Source organism: Hemitrygon akajei, chromosome 1 (genome assembly GCF_048418815.1).
Source record: "Hemitrygon akajei chromosome 1, sHemAka1.3, whole genome shotgun sequence".
Taxonomy (NCBI): domain Eukaryota; kingdom Metazoa; phylum Chordata; class Chondrichthyes; order Myliobatiformes; family Dasyatidae; genus Hemitrygon; species Hemitrygon akajei.
Genome location: NC_133124.1, coordinates 124,936,163 through 124,953,392, shown reverse-complemented (window position 1 = coordinate 124,953,392; position 17,230 = coordinate 124,936,163). Strand labels below are relative to the sequence as shown.

At 39.6% G+C, this 17,230-nt stretch overlaps 1 protein-coding gene across 3 annotated transcripts in view; it reads right to left on the bottom strand.

Moving 5' to 3' along the window:
• The window catches only part of rnf19a (ring finger protein 19A, RBR E3 ubiquitin protein ligase), an 80,214-nt gene that overhangs the window by 48,782 nt on the left and 14,202 nt on the right, over window positions 1–17,230 (bottom strand). Inside the window, exon 1 of one of the 3 annotated variants that reach the window (XM_073051497.1) lies at window positions 8,711–8,875. The exons of the other annotated variants lie outside the window; for them this stretch is intronic. The gene's annotated coding sequence lies outside the window, so the exon portion shown is untranslated. Of the gene's footprint in view, window positions 1–8,710; window positions 8,876–17,230 lie in introns of those variants that run through there. 3 annotated transcript variants of the gene reach the window in all.

The following is a 17,230-nucleotide window of genomic DNA, read 5'->3' as shown; positions in this document are numbered from 1 at the left end:
TATTGTCATTTTTTCTTTTCAGAAAAAGCTATTTTCTGTTTCCATTGTGCAGTCAATATTCAATTCCTGCTGAAATTGTCTCCTTTAGAGTACCATCTTTTACTTCTAGCTAGGTTTCTAATGGCTACTACATGATAATTTGGGCTTTTAGCTCACTTGCTTTATTTCTTATTATAACATGTCTAGTCTTGGCCTGCATTGCAATTCTCCTTTTTCTTATGGATTTTAAAAGATTGAAAACTGACAACTATTCTTCTGCAATGGATGTCAACAAGGAAAGTATGATCTTGTATTTATATGCTGTTTTTCATGTGCTCTCAAAGTCTGGGCTACCAATTTAAATTTGCCTTGCACATAGAAAAATTACTTAAAATCCTCCACCATATTCATACAAAAATGGATGGCAAGTTAAAATAAAGGCATTGGTGTGCTGTAGCACACAGTGCAGTTAACTTTACTGCAAAGAATGATCAATTAATTTGTTTGGTGGGACTGATGCAAATAAAAGAACTATATGCTCTTCTAAACATGAAAGTGCCATCTGCAAAGAACAGTTCATCAGTTTAATACCCCGTCCACCCCCAACAAGACTGCATAAAAGTGCCTTGCAAAGCGAAATTGAATCTCAGAGTGACACCACTGAGCCAAGCAGTCACTTCTATCAGGAAAGAGAACCCTGGGAAAAAGTATTGCCAGAACTTAATGGAAAATAAAATTTATCCTGTGAAATAATATTTGTTTCAAAATACAAAAGAATGCCTCAAACTGATAAAAGAACATTAAATTACATTAAAATTACAGCTACCAGCTATCCCTGATTAGATTACAACCTTGTAAATCAATTAAAGGAAAATTAATCATTGCCTTTATAAACAGGTAGGTGTGTGTGGTGTACAGAAATATTTTTTTTTAAATTACAGGCTATTTCATGAAATTAGTGGAAAGTAAAGTTCTTGCATTTGTTAAAATCTGAAAACTAAAGACCTAAAGCACTTAAAATATAAGTACCCTCAGTTATTTCCAATTTTTGTTAACTTTATAAATAAAATTAGTTAGCATATTTACCTTAATAGAAGATAAAGTAGTACTATCAAATTTGAAAATATACACATAAAGAATGGCAATTAACCAATGTGCAAAAGGAATTGTGCAAATAAATATTTTTTTAAATTAAAATATGAGCTGTAAAGTTTCCTTCAAAGTGAATCTGTAGGTTGTAGAATCAGTTCAGAGCTGTGGTGAGTGAAGTTATCTACACTGGTTCAGGAACCTGATCATTGTAGGGTAACAACTGTTCTTGAACCTGGTGGTATGGGACCCAAGGCTCCAGTGCCTCATGTTTGAAGGTAATAGGGAGAAGACAGCATGACCTGGATGGTAGGGGTCCTTGACGGTCCATAAGCAGTTGATCTTCTACCTCAACACAACATTCCTGAACCAATGCCATACCTCTGATTCCATTTACATCTACCTAATGTACCAACATCTGCCTGGAACGTATTCAGTGAATAAGCAGTCACCGAGTAAAGACAATTCCAAACGTTCATCAGCCTCTGTCCTGAATACCTAACTCCTTACAATGAAATTTAGAGCCTTAGTTCGAGACATGACATCAGATGAGATCAACCCCACATGTGTCAGACCCTGAGAGAATATAGTATTATTCAATGAGATCACCTCACTGTTTTTCCTATAACTTGACAATAGAGACCAGCCTGCATAATTACTCCAGTCCAGGAACCAACAAGCTGACCCAGTGATAGAGGAAGTGCAGCATTCTTAGGGTGGAGGACTAGATCCATGCAGTTTTGAGATATGAATGCACCAGAGCAATACACAGCTTGAACATCTCTACTTTTGTTCTCAATTCCTTTTGCAAAAAGGGACATCAACTCACACATCAACTTCTCGTGATTTATAAAACACCACCCAGGTTTATTGAAACATCTTTCCAATTCCCCCCCTTTAGACAACAAAGACCAGACAGCACTAAAAAAAAAGCCTATAAAGCCCAGGTACAACATACAAATTCTTTCTTCTCTCAAATAACAATCAAGCACATGCCACAATTCAAGTGCAAGTTTAAATGTCATCCAGCCCTACACATGAATACAGCCAAATGAAACAACGTTCCTCTGAGGCCAAGGTGCAAAGCACAGTACCAACACCATACAAAGCTACGATAGCAGAAAAAACATGCAGTGGAAAAAATATTGCCCTAGCCCCAAGTGTCATGGCCTGTAAATTGGTGGTGTATATAGGCTGTTGCCATGGAGCTGTGTTTCTGCAAGAACAAGCCTGCAGCAGTTCCTCATCATGCAAAAGTGCAGCCATAGATGAACGTAATCCAGGTTGTCTTCCACCGAGCAAACACTGGAAGGCAGCACTGACAGGAGGGAGCCAGCACCCAACCCAGTGCAGAATCCAGCAGCGCCTCTGCTCTCCCCCATATCACCTCCATTAAAAGTTTACAGTTAAAAGTGAACTTTGGAATAATACTCAAATTAGTTTATCATCCAAGTTTGGAACATTGTTAAACAAAAAGGAATTCAATCTTCAGCACACCCAGAACTAAATCATAAAAGTGTTGTAATGTCTTGTCTGTTTCTTTCACTTCTCTGCAGAACTCCTGTGCAATTGAAAACTGAAACTTAGCTCATTTTGTTTACGTAATGCAGTTTCACAATAAACAGAGTCCGGGCCAAAGAAGCAGGCAGGAAAAATCATAGCGGATACTATCCACCTAGCAAACTGTCTTTTCCAAAGCTCCTCCGGAAAGCACAAAAGGGCTATTAAAACATAAACTTCATGCCATTTTAAGTTTGTTCTCTCCAACAGTTAATTTGATCAACCATTCTAGTTCGCCAACCCCACCCTCTATTACCTCAGTCACTGCACTGTCAACATTTTATCCACTTTTTTAAAAATAATGTTGTTTACATTGTAAATACATGATGTTTATTAACATTGATACATAAATACATTGTATTCATTAACATTTTATTCCTAATCTGTACTTTAACTAACTTTACCTTTAAGTATTATTTTACTCTTTATAATAGTTGAAAATCGTTTTTCATTGCATGTCATGTCAACATACTACAACAAATTGCTAATACATGTTGACTACCCACATCCAGAACTCCAAAATCTTGAAAGTTTGTGACTCGAGGTCAGAAATGGAAAATTCTACATGGCACTGGGAAGGTTCCCAGGCATTACACGGGTCTCTGTGCATCACAGGCAGTCTTGATAAGTGACCTCACTTATGCAATGAACAGAAGTTAATATAAAATAGAAAAACTCTGCTAAAAGAAATCAATCAAGATCTCAATCATGTACTGAAAGAGTGAATTCATCAGTGAAGTGAAATGTATGCCGCTTAACTGTATGCTGATGATGAAGCAAGCAAAGATCTATCATGACAAGCTGAAAATTGAAGGTAACTTAATATTCAGCAGGCTGGTTGCAGAAATTGAAGAAATGGCACAGAATTAATTTTTTAAAAATTTTAAAGATAAAACATCTTCTGATCATGAAGCACCAGAGAAATTTATTGATGAGTTTGTAAAGATCACTGATGAAAATTTAACACCAGAACAATTATACAATGCTGATTGTATTTATACGTAACAAAAAACCTAAAAGAAAACAGTAAAATACAAATACAATGCACTGTAACTTTTTTTTAACCAAAACATGGCATCGTAGGTGGAGACTGAAAGCCTCCCTTTGTTTGTGGTTGTTCAACAGCTGATTCAGGTTTTCTCCCGATGCTGCTGTGCAGCTTTTGTCACCCTGCACATTATATTTTCATTATATTAATGATGTAATAATTTTTACTGTTAAGTATACATGTCTGATGAACAAATGTGAGACAAAGTCTGTTTACCCATAGCACATAAATTCTAAGTCGGAAATGATGGCGATCCCAATCTACCTCATTGTATATTCCAAAATCTGTTTTGTGTGAGACAGTTCATGTAAAGCATTAACTCTTATACAGACTAGGCTGAATACCCTATTTATGTGCTGGAAATTCTGTGCACTGATGGGACAGTCATGAGCTAATAACCTTGGCTAATCTGGGTTATTTTTAAATTAAGAAACCCATTTCAAATTTTCTGTTCTATTTAAGGAGCCATATGTCAAATATACTCAAGATAGCACTTTATATGATTTTCCCCAGAAGACAGATCCAGAAAAACATAACAGAATCCTATTATCAACTATAAGCATCCATTAAGCACATTTTACTATTGACAATCATGATTCAGCTTCTCCTATGACTTTCCATCAACCTTTCCTTCCGTTAAATACTTCTTTCGACCCAAATCCTATCAAACTTTTGGACATCTGTCCTAATACTGCTTTATCAGGCTTAGAATGAAATTTTGTTCAAACACATTCCTGCAATGACTTTTTTTTAAAAAAAACAATGTTAATGATGGTGGAAAAATTGTAATTTGAGAAAAATCATAGAACGAAAAGATATGACCAGACAAAATTGGATGCTAATCCAGAAAAAGGAGATTTGAAGAGTGGATTAAAAGCTTTAAAGCAGTTAGTTATAAGGAGGGTGTTTAAAAAAAGAGGCAAGGGAGAATGAGAAGCTGTGAGGAAGTCCTAGAATCTTAGTCGCTATTTTAAGCCAGCAATTAGGTTAAAATTGCCGTTGTCAGTTTTCTGTCTAAATAAAAAGGGAAAGGTGTCTCTCAAATAGAATTACATGAATTGCACTGACGATCATATTGCATCACACACAATGCTGACATGATTAGTGGAAGTTACAAGACACTGGTGACCCTTTCTCCCCTCAACAATTTGCAGTCAGATAGCAATAAGATACAGAAATGATTAAGACAACTGTTCCTTCTTCAGCCCGTTACCTCTTCCACCTAGCCCCTCGCACCTGCCTCCACGCTGATCTCACTTATTATCTGCCATCATGTGTACTCCTTCCCCTCCCTCCCTACCATCCATCTTACTTTCCAGTCTTGATGAAGGAGCTCAGCCCAAAATGCCAGCTATTTTTCACCTCCATAGATGCAGCCTGACTTGCTGAGTTCCTCCAATATTTTGTGAGTGTTGTTTGTAATATCCAAACTCCATTATGGCCAACATTTTTTTTTAATTTCATTATATGTATAGGCAAGTTCAAAATTGGCTCAGTGGTAGGAAGAAGGTGAAGGCTGATTGTTGGAATTGAGGCCGGTGACTAATGGTGTACCACAGGATTTGATATTGGAATGCTTGTTATTTGGTAGGTAAGTGATTTGGATGAAAATACTTGCTTCATCAGTAAGTTTGCAGATGACACAAAATTAGGAGTTGTTATTGATGGGCATCCACACAAGGGGCGGTGAAAATATGGAACCAGTCAGCTTATGACTAAAAGTTGACAAAACTGGGCCATGACAAAATATTCTAGTTCCTAAATTGAGTGAGCCAAGGGTGACCCAAACCTATGAATCAGCATCCCTGAATGCAAATTTTTACAATTTCCTGTGCTGATTTCCCAGAATATCCATTACTGGTTTTGAACACATAGCTTACAAAATGACCAACTTTTTTTCAAACTTAGCTTCCTGGAAACTGACTGCCCAAAAGATGTCCGACAGGATACTGTGTTGGGTTTAAATCAGATTAACTTTGAAAATAATGTACAAGTCCTTAGGTCAGCACCTTATAAACAAACAATTCAATCACCACTGACTTCATTTTTAAATGTTGATCCTTTGTAAATTAAAGAGAAAGGAAATAAAATAAAATTCAAAGCAACATTCTCAACCATCAAGCTCTTGAACCAGAGAGGATAAGTTCATTCAACTTCACTGAACTGTTTCCACAACCAATGGATTCATTTTCAAAGACTCTTTGTCTTATGCTTTTGAGATTTATTGCTTATTTGTTATGTTTTTTCTCTTCCATACTCCCACAGTTGTCTTTTGCACATTGATTGCTTGTCTGCCCTTTTGGGTGTAGTCTTTCATTGATTCTATGATTCTTGGAGTTACTGAGTATAAGAACATAAAAAGTAGGAGCAGGAGTAGGCCATCCGGCCCATCGAGTCTGCTCTGCCACATAAGATTCATAGCTGATCTGGCCATGGACTCATCTCCACCTGCCTTTTCCCCATAACCCTTAATTCCTCTACGATGCAAAAATCTATCCAACCTTGGCTTAAATATATTTACTGAGGTAGCCTCCACTGCTTCATTGGGCAAAAAAATTCCAGATTCACCCCTCTCTGGGAAAAGCAGTTCCTCCTCATCTGTCCTACATCTACTCTGTCAAATCTCGAGGCCATGTCCTGCAAGAAAACAAATCTCAGGGCTGTATATGGTGACACATATGTACTTTAATAATAAATCTAATTTTGAACTTTGAACAAAATGCTGGAAGAACTCTACAGGTCAGGCATCTACGGAGAGGAATAAACAGTAAATGCTTCAGCCTGAAACATTCTCTATTTATTCCTCTCCATAGATTCTGCCTGACCTGTTGAGCTCCTCTAGCATTTCGTATGTATTGCTCCGGATTTCCAGCATCTGCAGACTCTCAAGTGTTCATAAAATAAAATTCAGCTGTACGGCAATCCCATCCATTCCCAATCAGAATCAGGTTTAATATCACTGGCACATTTAGTGACATTTAATGTTTTACAGCAGCAGTACATTGCAACACAGTCATAAAACCATAAATTACAATAAGTATATACACCAGATAATTAAAAAAGTGCAAAAAGAAGAGGGAAAACACTGAGGAAGTGCTCATGGGTTCATTGTCCTTTCAGATATCTGACGGCAGAGGGCAAGAAGCTGTTCCTGAAACATTACGTGTGTGTCTTCAGGCTCCTGTACATCCTCCTTGATGGTAGCAAAGTGGCAAGTTAGAGTGGATAAATCCCCAGGCCCTGTGAGAGGCAAGAGCAGAAACTGCAGGGGGCGTAGCAGAAATATTTAAATCATCCTTAGCAACAAGTGAGGTACCAGAGGACAGCTAATGCTGATCCGCTGTTAAAGAAAGGCTCCAAAAATAAACCATGAAATTATAGGCAGGCGAGCCTGGCATCAGTAGTGGGGAAGTTATGGGAAGGTATTGTAAGGGACCAGATATACAAATGTTTGGATAGACAGGGACTAAGTAGAGATTATTAGCATGGCTATGTGCGTGCAAGTCATTGTTAACTAATCTTATAGAGATTTTTGAGGAAGTTACCAGGAAAGTTGAAGGCAAGGCAATGGATGTTGTCTAAGTGGACATTAGCAAAGCACTTGACAAAGTCCTGCATGGGAATTAATCAGAAAGGTTCAGTCACTTGGCATTCATGATGACATGATAAAGTGGATTTGACAATGGCTTTGTTGGAAAAGCCAGAGAGTGGTAGAAGATGGTTGCTTCTGACCAAAAGCCCATGACTACTAGAGTGCCGCAGGAATTGGTGCTGGGTCTATTGTTGTTTATCATCTATATCTATGATCTGGATAATAATGTGATTACCTCGATTAGCAAATTTCTGGATGACACAAAGGCTGGGGGTGCAGTGGACAGCGAAGACTAACAGAGCTTGCAGTGGGATCTGGACCAGCTGGGAAAATGGGCTGAAAATTGGTAGATTGATGCAGACAGGTTGAGGTGTTGCACTTCAGTAGGATCAGCCAGGGTAGGTCTTACACAGTGAACAGTAGAGCACTGAGTGTGGTACAACAGAGGGATCTGGGAATACAGATCCATAATTTGTTGAACCTAGCATTGCAGGTAGATAGGCTTAAAAAGAAAACTTTTGGCACGTTGGTCTTCATAAATAAAAATACTGAGTACAGGAGGTGGGATGTTATGTTGAAGTTGTATAAGATGGTGGGGCCTAATTTGGAGTATTGTGCATAGTTTTGGTCACCTACTTACAGGAAAGATGCAAATAAGGTTGAAAGAGTACAGAGAAAATTTACAAGGATGTTGTCGGAACTGGAGGACTCAAGTTATAAGGAAAGATTGAATAGGTTCCGACTTCATTCCTTGGAATACAGAAGATCGAGGAGAGATTTTATAGAGGTATACAAAATTATGAAGGGTATAGATAGTGAAAAATGTTGCTTACATTTACTGAGGTTCAATGGGACCTCAAAAAGTCCTTAGTTAAGGGTGAAAAGTGAAAAGTTTAACGGTAACAAGAGGAGAATCTTCTTCACCCTGAGGATCGGATCGTGAGAATGTAGAAACAGTTGCCAGTGCAAGTGTTTGTGAGCTCGATTTCAATGTTTAAGTTTGGATAGATACATGGATAGTAGGTTTACGGATAGTTATGGGTCGGGTGTAGGTCAATGGGAACTAAGCAGTTTCAATGGTTTGGCACATACCAGATGGGCTGAAGGGACTGTTTCTGTGCTATGACTCTAAGAGGGCATGTTTGAGGTATCATCTTTTGAAGATGTCCTGGATGCTACCCATGACGGAGCTGCTGAGTCTGTAACTTTCTGCAGACTTTTGCAATCTTTTCCAATCCTTTGCAGTGGCCTCTCCATACCAGATGGTGATGCAACCAGGTAGAATGCTCTACATGGTAGATCTGTTGAAATCTGCAAGCATCCTTGCTGATGTACTCCAAATCAAATATAGCCACCGCAATGCCTTTTTCTCAATTACATCAATATGATGGGACTAGGACAGAAAGTTAAGAGATATTGACATTGAACTTGAAATTGCTCACCTTTTCCACTTCTGATCCCTCGATGAGGACTAGTGTATGTGTTGCCTTGACTTCTCCTTCCTGAAGTCCACATTCAGTACCTTGGTTTTACTGACAATGAGTGCACGATTATTCCTCCGACCCCACTCAACCTGCTGATCTATCGCTCCTTTTCACCTCCTCGTCTCCATCTGAAATTCTGCCAACAATAGTCGTGTCATTGGCAAATTTATAGATGGTGTGAGCTGCGCTAAGCCACACAATCATGGGTGAAAAGAGAGCAGCGCAGTGGGTCCTTGAGGTACGGCCAGTGTCGACTGTTAATGAGGAAGAGATGTTATTTCCAATCTGCAAAGACTGTGGTATCCCAATGAGGAAGTCAAGGATCCAGTTGCAGAGGGAAGTACACAACCCAAGTTTTGGAGCTTTTTGATCACAACTGAGAGCATGATTGTGTTGAACACTGAGCTGTAGTCAGTAAACAGCAGCCTGACGCAAATATTCCTATTGTAAGGCCGAGTGTAGAGCCAGTGAGATTACATTTGTTCTATACCTATTGTGGCAACAGGCAAATTGCAGTGGATCCAGGTTCCTGTTTAGGCAAGCGTTGATTCTGGCCATGACCAGCCTCTGAAGGCACTTCATCACAGAGGATGTGAGTGCCACTGGGCAATAATTATTGAAGCAGCTCATCTGCTCTTCTTGGGCACTGTTTACGATTGTTGCCCTTTTGAAGCAGGTTGGAACCTCCAACTGCAGCAGTGAGAGACTGAAAATGTCCTTGAACACTCCTGCCAGTTGGGTTGGCACAGGTTTTCAGAGCCATCGGAGTTGACGCTTTGCAAGGGTTCACCCTCTTGAAAGATGTTCTGACATTGGCCTCAGAGACAGATTGCCAGCATTTGCATAAATGTAGTTTTATTCTCTCTTTCAAACCATGGATAAAAGGCATTCAGCTCTACTGGGAGAGAAGATTCACTGCCATTCATGATGTTAGGTTTTGCTTTGTAGGAAATAATGGCCTGCAAACACTGCCAGAGCTGACGTGCATCATACATGGCTAAGCCGCAGCTGACAGTTTCAGAAGTAGGATCAAGGAGCTTTCTGGGGAGGAGGAAGAGAGCCGGACTATGCACATCAATACTCAGTACCTTCTACAGGAGTGCAGTTGGGAGCATCCTAACATACTGCATCACTGAGTGGTATGGGAACTGCACTGCGACAGACAGCAGGGCTCTACAATGGATAGCTAAAGCTGTTCAACATATCACTGACACAAGCCTACCTGCCTTCAAGGACATATACACACAGGAAGGTGCTGGAAAAAAGCTAACAAGATCATGAAGGACCGATCCCACCCACCCTGCTCTTGCGGACTGTCTGCCCCACTCACATTAGGGAGGAGACTATGCAGCATCCACGCCAGGACGACCAGACTCAAAAGCAGTTACTTTCCCCAAGCCAACAGGTTGATCAACATATCCACTCATCAACCCACCTAACCAACCACAATTATCATTTTCTGTCAGAATCACCTTATGTACAGATACTCCTATAACTAGAATCACTTTATGTACATACAATCAGACTAAGAACACAAGTTCTTAAGTATTTGTGTTTTTCATGTGTTCTTTTATGCTTATGCATTTTGTATGCTGTATCGGATCCGGAGTAGAAATCATTTTGGTCTCCTTTACACTTGTGTACTGACAAATACAAAGCACAATCTTGAATGTTAAATCAGTGAATCAAATGCCCATTGCACCCTCAGAATTTTGCAGAAATTGCATTAAATAAGGAAGCTATTTGTTAGATTGTGGAGGGGATACTTAATGTTTCTCAATTAGAAGCTACAAGTGGTTTCAAGTAGCGCCTGGCCTGTATATGAATGACATTCTTTGGGACTGTTTCAAACATGAGCCAGTTAATAATTCCTTCAATTCACTGTGCAATCCCCATTCTTAAAAAAAATTCACTGCTGCATTTAAAATACTGTGACAATGTTTGAATTCTTTGGGCTTGGGTTCGATTTGGATTGCATATGATTGTGTCAGCTTTAAATTTTATGCCCAAGAAAACCTCTAATGCTATACAGGAGATCAAAAAAACGATTATGCTAGCAGATGAAGGCTTATTATTGAGATGAGCTGCAAGTGCGAGGAAGTAAGGGGCTTGCTTTGCTGATATTCTGTTGCATGTACATTCTTCAAACATGGTGAGCATGCTATGTTAGCACAGGCGATACCTGCAGGCTGCCCCAGCACACCTTTAGGTTACGTTGGTTGTTAAAACAAACTACACATTTCACTTAATGTTTCCATGTACTGTACATGTGATAAATAAATGAATCTGAATCTGCTCCCTGAATAAAGAACAAAAAATAAAACTGGATTAGATGGTTGCAAGCTCATTTGTCACCCAAAGCCAAGAAACATCCATCTACCTAGCAGAGTAAAGCAGTGGACTGCCAAACCCCAAATACACACTCCAGACACTTGAAAACAAAGTTCTAGCCAAGTCTGGCACAATGGTGACATTCACTACACCAAGTGCTGCCTTCACTGCCCTTTTGGATCAGACATTAAATTAAGTCTGATATGTCCTTTCACACTGCTGGCATTATTCTATGGGGCAGTTTCAAAAATGAACTAGTTAATTTATCTTTTTTTATTTAGAGATACTGTGTGGTAACAGGCCCTTCCAATCAACAAGCCCAAGCCAGCCAATTACACCAAGTAACCTACTAACCCATATGTCTTTTCAATGTGGGAGGAAACCCAGTCATGGGGAGAATGTGAGAGCTCTCCTTACAGAGAGTGACAGGATCAAACCCAGGTCTCTAGCGCTGTAATAGCTTTACATTACCATGCTGCCCCAGCATATCCCTTGCAATTCATTGACCAACAATATTTCTGAAAACAAAAATCCCTGCATTTCAACTACCACCATTATTGTTAACACAAGAAACCTCACGACCATCCACTGCCATGTCTCATCATTAGCATGTCCTTTCTTACAAGCAGGTCCAGTTAAGCAAATTAACTCAAGTTTATGGCATTACAGCCCAATATGAAGTTGAGGACTTCAGACTGAAGGATGAGAATTGGTGGGAGATGATCATTGCTATCCATGGTTAAATATGTCTACTGTTTTACAACCAGTTTTGATTTTTATAAAAATCAAAAATTGAGAGACTGCAAACTTACAAAGGAAAGCATACCCCTAAAATAGATCAAATGGAACGAGTCAGTGACAACTCCTCTCAACTTCCCTCTCTGGGTTACAACATGATTCAAACTACCACTAGTTCTCTAAAACTATGTCACCACAGATTTTTTTTCCTCTTTTATTGACATCTCAGACAGAAATAATATTGCAAGCAAAAAGTTCCAAGAGGTGATAGACCTGTGGACCCCGCTATCATTAATTTGAATGTCATCTGCTGTAACTGCTCCATCAAAATAGGATACAGGCACACAAACCTAAAAAAACCAACAAATCTCCAGATTTTCAAAATAAAATATAATCTGAGCCTCCAACTGCCTGAAATTATTCTTAAAGGTCTACAAGTATACCAGAAAATTTGTATTTAGATGTAAGGATTTACACTGACATCACAACTTTTATATCTCTTTTACAATTCCAAAATACTATATTCAAAGCACAATTGCAGTGGCATCACTGTTACGTGAAAAACAAGATGGCTAATTTGCAAATGGCAAGTTCCTATAAGCAGCAATGCAATATTGACAACAAAAAAATAGTTTTATCTAATGCAGAAAAACAAACATTGCTAAGGATACTGCAAATTTTGCCCATGCGTTTCAAAATAAGCCATCAGAATTTGCATACACCCAAGAGAACAGATGAAAGATGATGACAACACAGTAGGAGATTAAAGAGATAAACTTTATTTATCATACCTACATTGGAACATACAGTGAAATGTATTATTTGCATCAAATCACATCAGCGAGGATTGTGCAGCAGGAAGTCCACAAGTGCCTCTCCACTTCCAGCGCCAACAAAGCATGCCCACAACTCAATAACCCTAACAATATGGTTTTTTTTAATTTGGAAGGAAACTAAAGCATCAGAGAAAAACCACGAGGCCATGGAGAGAATATACAAACTGCCTTACAGACAGCAACAGGAATCAAACCCTGATCTTACAGATGGCATTGTATGAGTTATGCTAACCACTATGCTACCACGCCGCCCACACGAGGATACTGCATACCCTAGCACTGCACTAGAGAACAAAATCAGGTTTTGTGTTCAAGTCTAGCAATTGACATTTAATTACGTAAATTTTTGACTTGGACTACTGCAAACTGAGATACACAATACAATTATATCGGCCATGACCACAAAAAATATTATGAAAACATATACCCTGGAGATTTGGTAGGATTGGTTCCTTCCAGGCTACATCCTGGAATGAGTACAGGTACGCAGAGGATGCTTTGTCTGTGAAGAATTTGCCAAAAGGTTGTTAAATGAATTAAACCAGGCTTGTAAAGACACTGGTTCTGCAGCTTTAGTACTATAAATCTCTGCAGCTAATTATGATAACTTATTAAAGATTTACTTTGTAAATATTCCTTTCTGGGGCTTTCAATATATTTCTAGTCAATGTTAAAAAGCTTTTTGCTTTATTCAGGTGAGGTTCTGATTGCATATGACAATGATTAAATAGGATTAGCATCATTAGTACTTAGTAGCATTAAACGCTCAGGGGCACAATATTAGCACTGCAAACATCAGACTCAAGTTGGTCTAGAACTCTTGCCAGAAATGTACACCTTGTGCTTCAGTGACATCAAGATTAAAAAGTACAGTCAGCCCTCCTTATCCGTGGGTTACACATGCATGGATTCAACCAACTACAGATCAGGAAAACCCGGAAGTTGAGCACTGTTCACCTCGCGTCTCGTTCGTTCGTTACTTGTGTTGTGAGCGAGAGGAAGGAGTTTAAGGGTAGTAAGGGATGGCTGGCTAGCTAGGTAAAATGCTACAGCCTCAAGAACTTAAAGATCATGGGAGAATCGGGATTGGCTGATGCCGAGGTAGCATCAGCGTTCCCAGAAGAGCTATGATGGTTGCGTCTGTACTGAACATGTACAGACCTTGTTCATCATTATTCCCTAAACAATACAGTATTACAACTATTTACATAGCATTTACAATGTATTAGGAATTATAAGTAATCTAGAGATGATTTAAAGTATACGGGAAGAAGTGCATAGGTTATATGCAAATACTACACCATTTTATATAAGGGCCTTGAGCATCCACATTTTTTTGGTATCCGCAGGGGGCCCCGGAACCAATCTCCCACGGATAAGGAGGGCCAACTGTAATTGGTTCTCAAGAATGCAATTAAATACTCTTATACTTGGCTATTAGGCAAAATGTCAATAGCTAATCTTCAAAATATTGAAGTAATGAAAGCATAGCTGCAGTCGAAGCAAGACATCCAGTTGACTCAAGGAGCTATCAATACAGAAATGGGAGACTAACAATTCTGCATTCTGGAATTAACAGCTCATTTAATCATAGACTGCCTTTCCAGAATAGATAATCCTAAACCCCAATCAGCAATTAGCAAGCCAATTCATACTATAACAGTACCAACCACAAAAAATGAACATTAACCAACATTTCCATCCCCATCACCGCCAAACAATATCCCAAAACACAACCCTTCTAGCCTTTCTCACTATAAAAAATGTACAATATCGAGCCAAAGCAAAACACCTCCTTTTGCATCAGTTAATGATTAGTAACAAAATGAAAAGTTTACTTTGCCATTCCCTTTCTCAAAGCCATCATTTTTACCATTTCTTTCTGCTCTTATGCCCGAGTATTTCCCAGCTGCTCAGGTAATTTTTATTTGAAAATGCTCTTTGCAGTGACATAGGAAGTTTGTTCCATTATGCTATACAACTGCCAGTCCAAAGCTGTAATCCAAAGCTTTCAAATAGGGTATTCACTACAAAATCAATTATCCTGTGAGGGAAGCAAATACCTACAAGCTGAACTCAGATTAAGACCACCACTGGGTGGTAGCTATTATCAACATACACATAGCCAAGCAAGGGGAAAATTAATAGAAAAAAGCAAAATTCTAATATCTACACAAACAATTGCATTCAGTAGTACATACTGATCCCTCTGTCTGGGGATGCTGTTAGATGCACTAACCTTAAAGTTAATTACCTTTGAATGACAATCAATTTGTACAGTTTTGATCAATAAACTAAATGCACCAAAGGGCAAATTTTCTCTTCAAACACTAAGTCCTGACCTTTATCATCTCATCAACCAATTAATTTTGTTTTGCACTTATGGTCAATGCCATAAATTTAATTTTCACAGTTATGTGAATACAGTGGCACCTAACTTTTTAAAACAAAAATTAATCACTTAACATAAAAAGCTGGCTGCCAACTGCACAGAACAATTAACATTTACTCTTGAAACAGTAGCTAGTAGTTATTGTAACACCATTACAGCACCAACGATACAGGCTCAATTCCTGCTGCTGTCTGTAGGGAGTTTGGATGTCTTCCCCATAATTGTGTGGGCTTTCCTCCGAGGGCTCATGTTTGCTCCATCATTCCAAAGATCTACTGGTTAAAGGTTAATTGGTCACATGGTGTGATTAAGCAGCATGGGCTCTTTTGGGCCAGAAGGGCCTGTTACCATGCTGTATCTCTACGTAACAAAAAATAGTTCTATATTAGTTACTAACTGTAATAATAAGCAGAAATATCTAAAAAGTGAGGGAACTACACAAAGGTTTACCATCACATTAAGCAGCCCGAGGCAAGCAATTCTAATGTTCACAATTGCAGCCAATTTAAAAAGAGGAAAGCTATCTTTATTGTAACTAAATTTGGGTAGATGATCACTTCCAATAGAAATGCATAATGCCTTGCATTTAAGCCCTCCAATGAGTTTAACAACTAGCCTGTGAACATTCCCCACCAAAAACTGGTTTTAAGCGACTTCCAAGTCAGTAACAAGTTATTAGGCCTTAACACTTCTGTGGGTGAAAGCCAAAGAGCCAGGAATAATAATATTCCTTCATATTGTTTCTCCAGATGCAAAACAGTTGTTTGCTGGGGTATAAGAAAAATTGCAATACCATTACTCACATGCAAATCTGGAAAGAGTGTGCATCTGTTTGCATGTGAGTGTGTGGGAGGTGTGGGGGAACACTGCTGAGAAAGACTGTGCCATAACTAGGCATGTAACAATGCATAAATCTATTGAGTTCAAACTGCCAACTGTAATGGCTTCAATAACCCTCTCCCTAATCCATAAAAAAAATCAACAGCAAACACAAGGAAATCTGCAGATGCTGGAAATTCAAGCAACACACACAAAATGCTGGTGGAACACAGCAGGCCGGGCAGCATCTATAGGAATTAGTACAGTTGACATTTCGGGCCGAGACCCTTCGTCAGGACTAACTGAAAGAAAAGATAGTAAGAGATTTGAAACTAGGAGGGGGAGGGGGAAACCTGAAATGAGAGGAGAAGACCGGAGGGGGTGGGGTGAAGCTAAGAGCTGGAAAGGTGATTGGCAAAAGGGATACAGAGCTGGAGAAGGGAAAGGATCTTGGGACGGGAGGCCTCAGGAGAAACAAAGGGGGAGGGAAGCACCAGAGGGAGATGGAGAACAGGCAAAGAGTGATGGGCAGAGAGAAAAAAGAGGGGGGTGGAAGGGAGGGAAATAAATAAATAAGGGATGGGGTAAGAAGGGGAGGAGCAGCATTAACGGAAGTTAGAGAAATCAATGTTCATACCATCAGGTTGGAGGCTACCCAGCCGGTATATAAGGTGTTGTTCCCCCAACCTGAGTGTGGCTTCATATTGACAGTAGAGGCGGCCATGGATAGACATATCAGAATTAAAATGTGTGGCCACTGGGAGATCCTGCTTTCTCTGGGGGACTGCTCTGTCCTAGCTGCTTTTCTTGAGCTCCAGCTGATCGCTGGTGATGTAAGCTCTATGTCGCACCGTAAATGCCGCTCGCACGGAACTATTCACATGGGGCTTCTGGTTCAGGAAGATCCTGACTGACTTCTTGGGGGCGGGGGGAACATCATCAATGTACTTCCGGATGAAGCATGTGACTCCATCAGTGAACTTGGAGACATCCTCATCATGGAAGACATTCCAGTTGACGTCATTGAAGCAGTCCTGCAGCATGGAGGCTGATTGGGTGGACCAACAGTGGACGGTTTTAATTATGGCCACCTCTTGTTTTGGCTTCTGCCCATACGTCAGCAAAAGCAGGATCAAAGAGTGATCTAATTTTCCAAAAGCTGGCAAAGGAGAGCTTTGTAAGTGTTGTGGAAGGGAGTGTAACAATGGTCAAGTATCTTATCTCCACTAGTGCTCACCTGGATGTGCTGACAAAACTTCAGAGATTTTCGTCAGCAACACTCGATTAAAGTCACCAGTGATAATGAAGGCAGCCTCTGGCTGTGCAGTCTCCAGCGTGTTGATGGTCTCGTACAGTTCACTG